The sequence below is a fragment of the Sorghum bicolor genome, chromosome 6 (genome assembly GCF_000003195.3).
Source record: "Sorghum bicolor cultivar BTx623 chromosome 6, Sorghum_bicolor_NCBIv3, whole genome shotgun sequence".
Taxonomy (NCBI): domain Eukaryota; kingdom Viridiplantae; phylum Streptophyta; class Magnoliopsida; order Poales; family Poaceae; genus Sorghum; species Sorghum bicolor.
The window spans coordinates 6218572-6224767 of NC_012875.2; the positions used below are offsets into that span (position 1 = coordinate 6218572).

A 6196-nucleotide genomic window follows, 5' to 3' on the forward strand; every position below is an offset into this window, starting at 1 on the left:
ATGTGCTAATGATCGATTAATTATACTTAATAAATTTGTCTTGCAGTTTCCTGACGAGTTATGTAATTTTTTTTATTAGTTTCTAAAAATCCTTCCCGACATCCTTCCGACACATCCGATGTGACACCCAAAAAAATTTTATCCTCGATCTAAACAGGGCCTTAATGAATTCCGAATCCCCGTTACAACTAACAACCATTAGCTCTTTTGCCTCAATTTTAAAAAAAGGTCTAAACTTTGTTATTTCAATTATAAAGCATTTTATGACATAGCCCATACTTTATACTAACTGACAGAAGCAAAACATGTAGCCATTGTTTAAGTAATTTGCACAAGTTAATTCTCCAAAAATGGAACTTTCTAACCTTAAACTATATTATATCTTTGGTTCATAGAAATTGTTTTTCATGCCCAACAAAAAAAATAAAACACCGGAGTTTGATTCGTTGATTTCTTTTAGGCTTTAAGAGGCGCTAAACGAGCTCATAACACCAGGGGTGTTACACCTGTTTATTAGCAGACCTTATTTGCTAAGTACAAACAAAAGTGCTACAGTGTCAAAATCCAAAAAGATTTTAGATCTAAACACACCCTAAATTTTAAAGCCTCAAGTCATCCTTCTTGTTGAGGTCATATTATATCGTTACAATGATCGTTCCTACTTTTAAATCATTCAATCTTTGAACTAGAAGATCCGTTCTCTCAGCAAATTTAATTCCCATCAGTTAATCACATTTGAAGTTTCTTCTCTGCAAGAACAAAAACCACCTCAAGCTTTGTTTGTATGATGGAATTTGGCAGTAACATATATATATTGTCCTTGTGATATATAATGTATGTGATAAAATACTGTTTAGATGTTGACAAACTGTATTGAAATCTAGCTAGATAGAATGAAGTGTGTATTATGGAGGGGGCTAAATACGTTCAGGCGCATTCTACCCAGCAAGGGTGCTGACCCTTACATTTCAAACTCTTGCATGCAAAAAGGCCAATGAAGCAGCCAACCAGACCATATGCCACATCAGAAACAACCCAGCCCACGACCATGTTTCGGGTTAGTTTGACTTAAAATAAACCAAAACATATAGTTTTTTTGAGATGGAGGTATAGTATATTATTAACACAATCCTTACGTGTTTTAGAAAATTTCCTTTGTATTTTTTTGTTCTATAAAACTAGCGCATAGAATGATTATCCATGCCCATTCATTACGATCCACCTGATGTTCATTGTGGCCAAACATATTCCTTGTTGATATGAATTAGTGTGGAAAATTAACTAATTTTCATCCCAACACACGTGGATTATATGAGATGGATACGAGTGCAGCTAAACAAGGCCTCATGCAGTACGGAATGCAAGGAATAGCGAACTAATACATGGACATATATATATCAACAAGTATAATAAAATCATGTTAATAAGAAGTGAACACTGATCCTGATATAAACATGCTAAAATGGCGTGATAAAACATGCCAGGTTACTGCAGTCGAGATCTTAATTACCACAATCTGCAGCTCAGCCGTACAGGAGGTAGTAGTCAAGGGAAGCCCATGCATTAGCCCAACTACACACACCACCAGGTCTCGAGTTGTTTCGTCAAAGCATTATGTTATGAAGGATTTGAGCACAGAATCAGTTGACTCAAGTAGCAGAGGCTGATCGATGATCATACATTTATTCATTGAGTAATTAAACTCATCTGGAGACAAGAACTAAAGTCAGGAAAAACAAAATAAAGTGTAGCAAATCAATCTAGACAGGAAATGAAGCGTATAAAGAAATGTGCATGCAAGAGATGCAGATAATAAGATGCATCATGCCCCGGCCGTGCAAAGTTTGGCAGTTCATCACCAGGGGGTTCTTGCGGGCTAATTTATTTCGGTTAAAATTTGAATAGATTTGAATGAAACTTCATTCCCTCATATGTACTTAACAAACCTTTTTTATAAAACCTTTTCCATTTGCTGAGCGAGTTGAGTTACAAATGCTGTACTGTACGTCTTGACACAGCTCCATCTGCCACACAGACTTTCTGGGTGATCTACCACATCGCCCTGGAGCTCTATATCTTCCCTTTCTTGGTGATCTTCCTAATGCGGCATCGGTCATCGATCAAATTCTTATATCCAGGCATCCAGCTTCGATGTAGCTATACATGCATATACAATAATATATATACTTTCTGCTGGAGTAACAAAAGAAAATAAATAGCTAGCTGAAATATAATAATATCAAAGGAAATTAAAGCTTGTATGTAAGTATATATATATATGACCATGGAATGTTTGTGATGGAACTGCATCTGCCCCTGCACCTATAAAGGAAGAGAGCATGCATGCATCATCAAGAACACACCATATGTGTCACCATGCTTGCACGAGCTAGAGTCGCCCTTCGGAGGTGCAGGTGCAAATGCAGCTCTATCACATCACTCTTAGCTTGCATTTTCTTGATCTCTCCCATGTCGCTCGTCTCTGATAATGACGAACAGTTCAGACTATATATGTATATATATTCAGAAGATTGGCATAATAATATAAAGGCTCATGGCTTAGATAGTTAGATATAATCACGTAGATATATACTAGCTAAGCTAGCTAGCTATACACAAACCGGCTATGCGCATATTGACATATATATAGGCTTTGGACAATATAAGAAGAGCTAGCTAGCGTCATTACTAGTATTAAGGAAGAAGAGTCCCCATCATCGTTCGGCTGGCACACACTGCCTTTATTTGTAAAGATATGCACCAATTAACATTATTTCAGAAAAAAGAAAAGAAAAGAAAAGAAAAGATATGCACCAAGGATATGATATGATACAGATACACCCTCAATCGATCTCGCACGTGGGCCGCCGCCACGCTTCACATGGGGCATGCACGCCGGTCCAATGGCGGCGTGCCACGTGTGGTGTCACACGTGTGAGGCACCTGCGACGCACGAGGGGATGGGCAGTGATCGAGCCTGATGGATGGATGGAGACACGGCAGCTAACGCACGACGTCAAGCGTCACTGCTTCGCTCATCGCCGACCTAGACACACTACTCATTCATCAGTCTGCATATATATAAATAGGAATAGGAAACAATATGATATAATGGTAGAGGGGGACGGATTTGACGGCTCAGATGGAAACTGCCCTATATATATGACTAATTCCATGCATTTGCATACCATCACAATTCGTAAGTTTTTTTTATATAAAAATAGTCTGGCTTTTCATAGAAAGGGCTTATTTAGTAGAGCTCCATCCATTATGATTCTTTATGATAGTTGATAGTGATTATGTGGCTGAAAGTGATTATCTTTGATTGTTTAGCATGAACTCTCAAAATTATGATGGAGAATTACTTAATAGAATCAGGATAAACTACTTTTTTCAGAGAATTACTTCTCTCTAAAAAATGTTTGGCAAAACTCTAGGAACTCAACCAAAATAGGGCCAAAAACTCAGTCTTTCGGACAAGAACATCACTACAAGGTTTTCATTGTGGTCCCTGGCAGCATGAAACCTTGTTGGCGATGTTTAAACCATCATCAACAATGCTTGTTTCAGTGAGAATTTCATTCGTATTATAACGAGTGACACATCGGCAAACATGATAAGTAGCTAGCATAGGAATTATGAGAAGAGAGAGAAGATCAACTTCATCTAGATGAAACCTAGCACACTATCAGCATTTTTGTTTCATCCTCACACGTTGGAAACTCCATAAAACTACATTGGAGCATTTCATTTCATAACACCACACAACATTTAAATATGTAGACATATGAAACTATGAAGAAACTATGCGTTGTGGGACTTGTTTCGTTTTATTTCCTATAATTTACACTTGGAAACATTGCAATGAGATCTAACACTAGAAATAGCCCAAGCTGTGTAAAAGTCATAATAAAAGTATAAGTTGTATAAAAGCATCAATAATCTTTGAGGAAAAACAAGGATATCATTTCCGTACTTATGAGGTGAGATTGATCATTTCAAGGATCATAGCCTTTTATGTGGGGGAAAAGTTCAGTGGGGACAGTTTCTATGGGTATCCATAGGCACTTACGATGTATTCACGACACGTGCGCATCAAAATCGTCTAAAGCATGTGGGAGTTGTATACAAATTTAGAAGTAATAGTTAGAGATAAAAACTACACCTCTCTCATGTGTTCAGTGACTTTACATACACACGTGTCATGAATCCATGGTAGGTGCCCATGGACACTACATGAGGAATGTCCCCCACCATTTTTTTTTGTGTGAACGATACCTTAGTGTTAGGTTTTTTGTGTGCTTGTTATGTCTGCCATGCAGCTACTCTAGGTCTTTCCTCTAATTATTACTTCCTCCATTTCAAATTGTAGGTTGTTTTTATTTTTCTAGATACGTAACTTTTGATATGCATCTAGATGTACATTATGTCTAAAAATATAGTAAAAGTTATGTATCTAAAAAATTAAAATGACTTACAATTTGAAATGGAGGGAGTATTTGTTTTTGCTGGTTCCTCTGATTAATACAACCGGACAGTTACCTCGCTGGTTCATTCAAAACAAAAGTTATTCGAATGGCAAATTTAATTTTGCTTATAATCTAGATAAGAAATAGGACATAGTGAAAACAATAACAAGTAGTTCAATGGAGGTTAATAGATTTTCTAGGTCATAAAAATGAGCATTTGTTAACCCATGTTGTTCTAAATCTAAAGTTTACGTTTTCACGAATAATGAAGAGTTACCGAAGACGCAAGTATTTTTATTCTAACAAATGACTTGTACATTCTTGTTTGGTAGCTGGACGAAGAACCTTAAATATTCCAAGTTGAAAATAACAACTTGTTATTCATGACCTAGGAAGATCGCCATCAACAAGATCGGCCATTATGGTAAATCTTGTACCAAATACACATCGCACTCTAAAAAGGCAGAAGCATATAAAAAGTCAGCTTAACTTTTGTTGGGGTGACTCATTTGAGCAATTTTTAAAGGCAAAATAAATACAAAAGGCTGATCCCCAACTTAGAATTTTAGCACAACAAAATTTTGAAATTAGAAAGAGTTCAAATCGTGATTATTTCAAAATTTAACTTTTCGATTAAATAAGATATTGCTAGTTTCAATTCTAAAAATTGAACTAAGGCCAATATGCCTGAAGCTAATTAGTTTATTATCTTTATTGAACTGTTTAAGATTTGAAAGTTGGAGTTTCAAATTTTAAAATATTTTCAAGTATTACAAATTTGTAATAAAACCAATTATTTATTAGGGTCCAATATGATCAATACGTTGAGAATTTTGGTAAGGAGTTCAAACTTTTGTGTTCCAAATTTGTATTTCAAATTAACCACGACCAACTAAAGGCAAAAATAATCCCAAAACAGTAGAAGGATATTTGTTTTTTTTTTTTTGCTTTGGTGCGCGTACTATATATAGATTCACATTTCAGTCGGAGAATTATTCATGCCATTTTCAACCCTAGAGCAGTAGGTGTATTGATGTCTCAAACATCCCTCTCGCTTCTGTACCTCCTGCCCTTCTATACCTCTCGCTCTTCCCGCGTGGCTACAATTTTGTCCCCCACGCACGGCTGTTTCACGACTAAGGCATCCGCCACTGCTATTAGTCACCTTGGCAACACCTAACCAAGCAAGGTGGACGCCATATGCACACAGCGACATGGCTGGGTGACCCTTACACCCAAACATTTTCCTCAGCTGGACAACTAGACAACTAGATGATGACTTCATAACTATGGTGACAAGCATACTTCTGCTAGGTCCTAAAAGCATGTCATTGGAGGCTAAGAGCAGAAAGGATCCTAAAACAAGTTGTTTTGGAGTCATAGGGTTAGGGGCTATTTGGAAGTAAGAAACGTTCTGATTCTCTAGTGAAACCCAAGAATCGTTGCCAAACAGCCGGAGACAAGAAATGTTTCAAGTAGAATCGGTCAGAAACGTTTCTCGTTTTTACACTGCTCGAAAGAATCAGCAAAAGGCTAGTTTCGCATATGATTCACTTCCATTTTTTTTTTGCCTCCTCCTATTCTAAAAGTTATGTCTTTTTTCAATTACAATCCTTTTTTTAGCGCATTAAGTAAAATAGATTGTGTTTAAGTTGTTCTTTGTCTACAGAAGTTCAGAATTTTTTAGTTGATGAGAATTTGGTATACTAACCAAACGGTCTTATAAA

The 6196-nt window shown here is 36.6% G+C and overlaps 1 long non-coding RNA gene across 1 annotated transcript; it reads right to left on the reverse strand.

The window, feature by feature from the left end:
* Nucleotides 470-2631, reverse strand: LOC110436213. Its single transcript, XR_002454005.1, has 2 exons — nucleotides 1511-2631; nucleotides 470-749 (listed from the first exon to the last, which is right to left on the reverse strand). It is a non-coding gene; the product is annotated as an uncharacterized LOC110436213 (long non-coding RNA).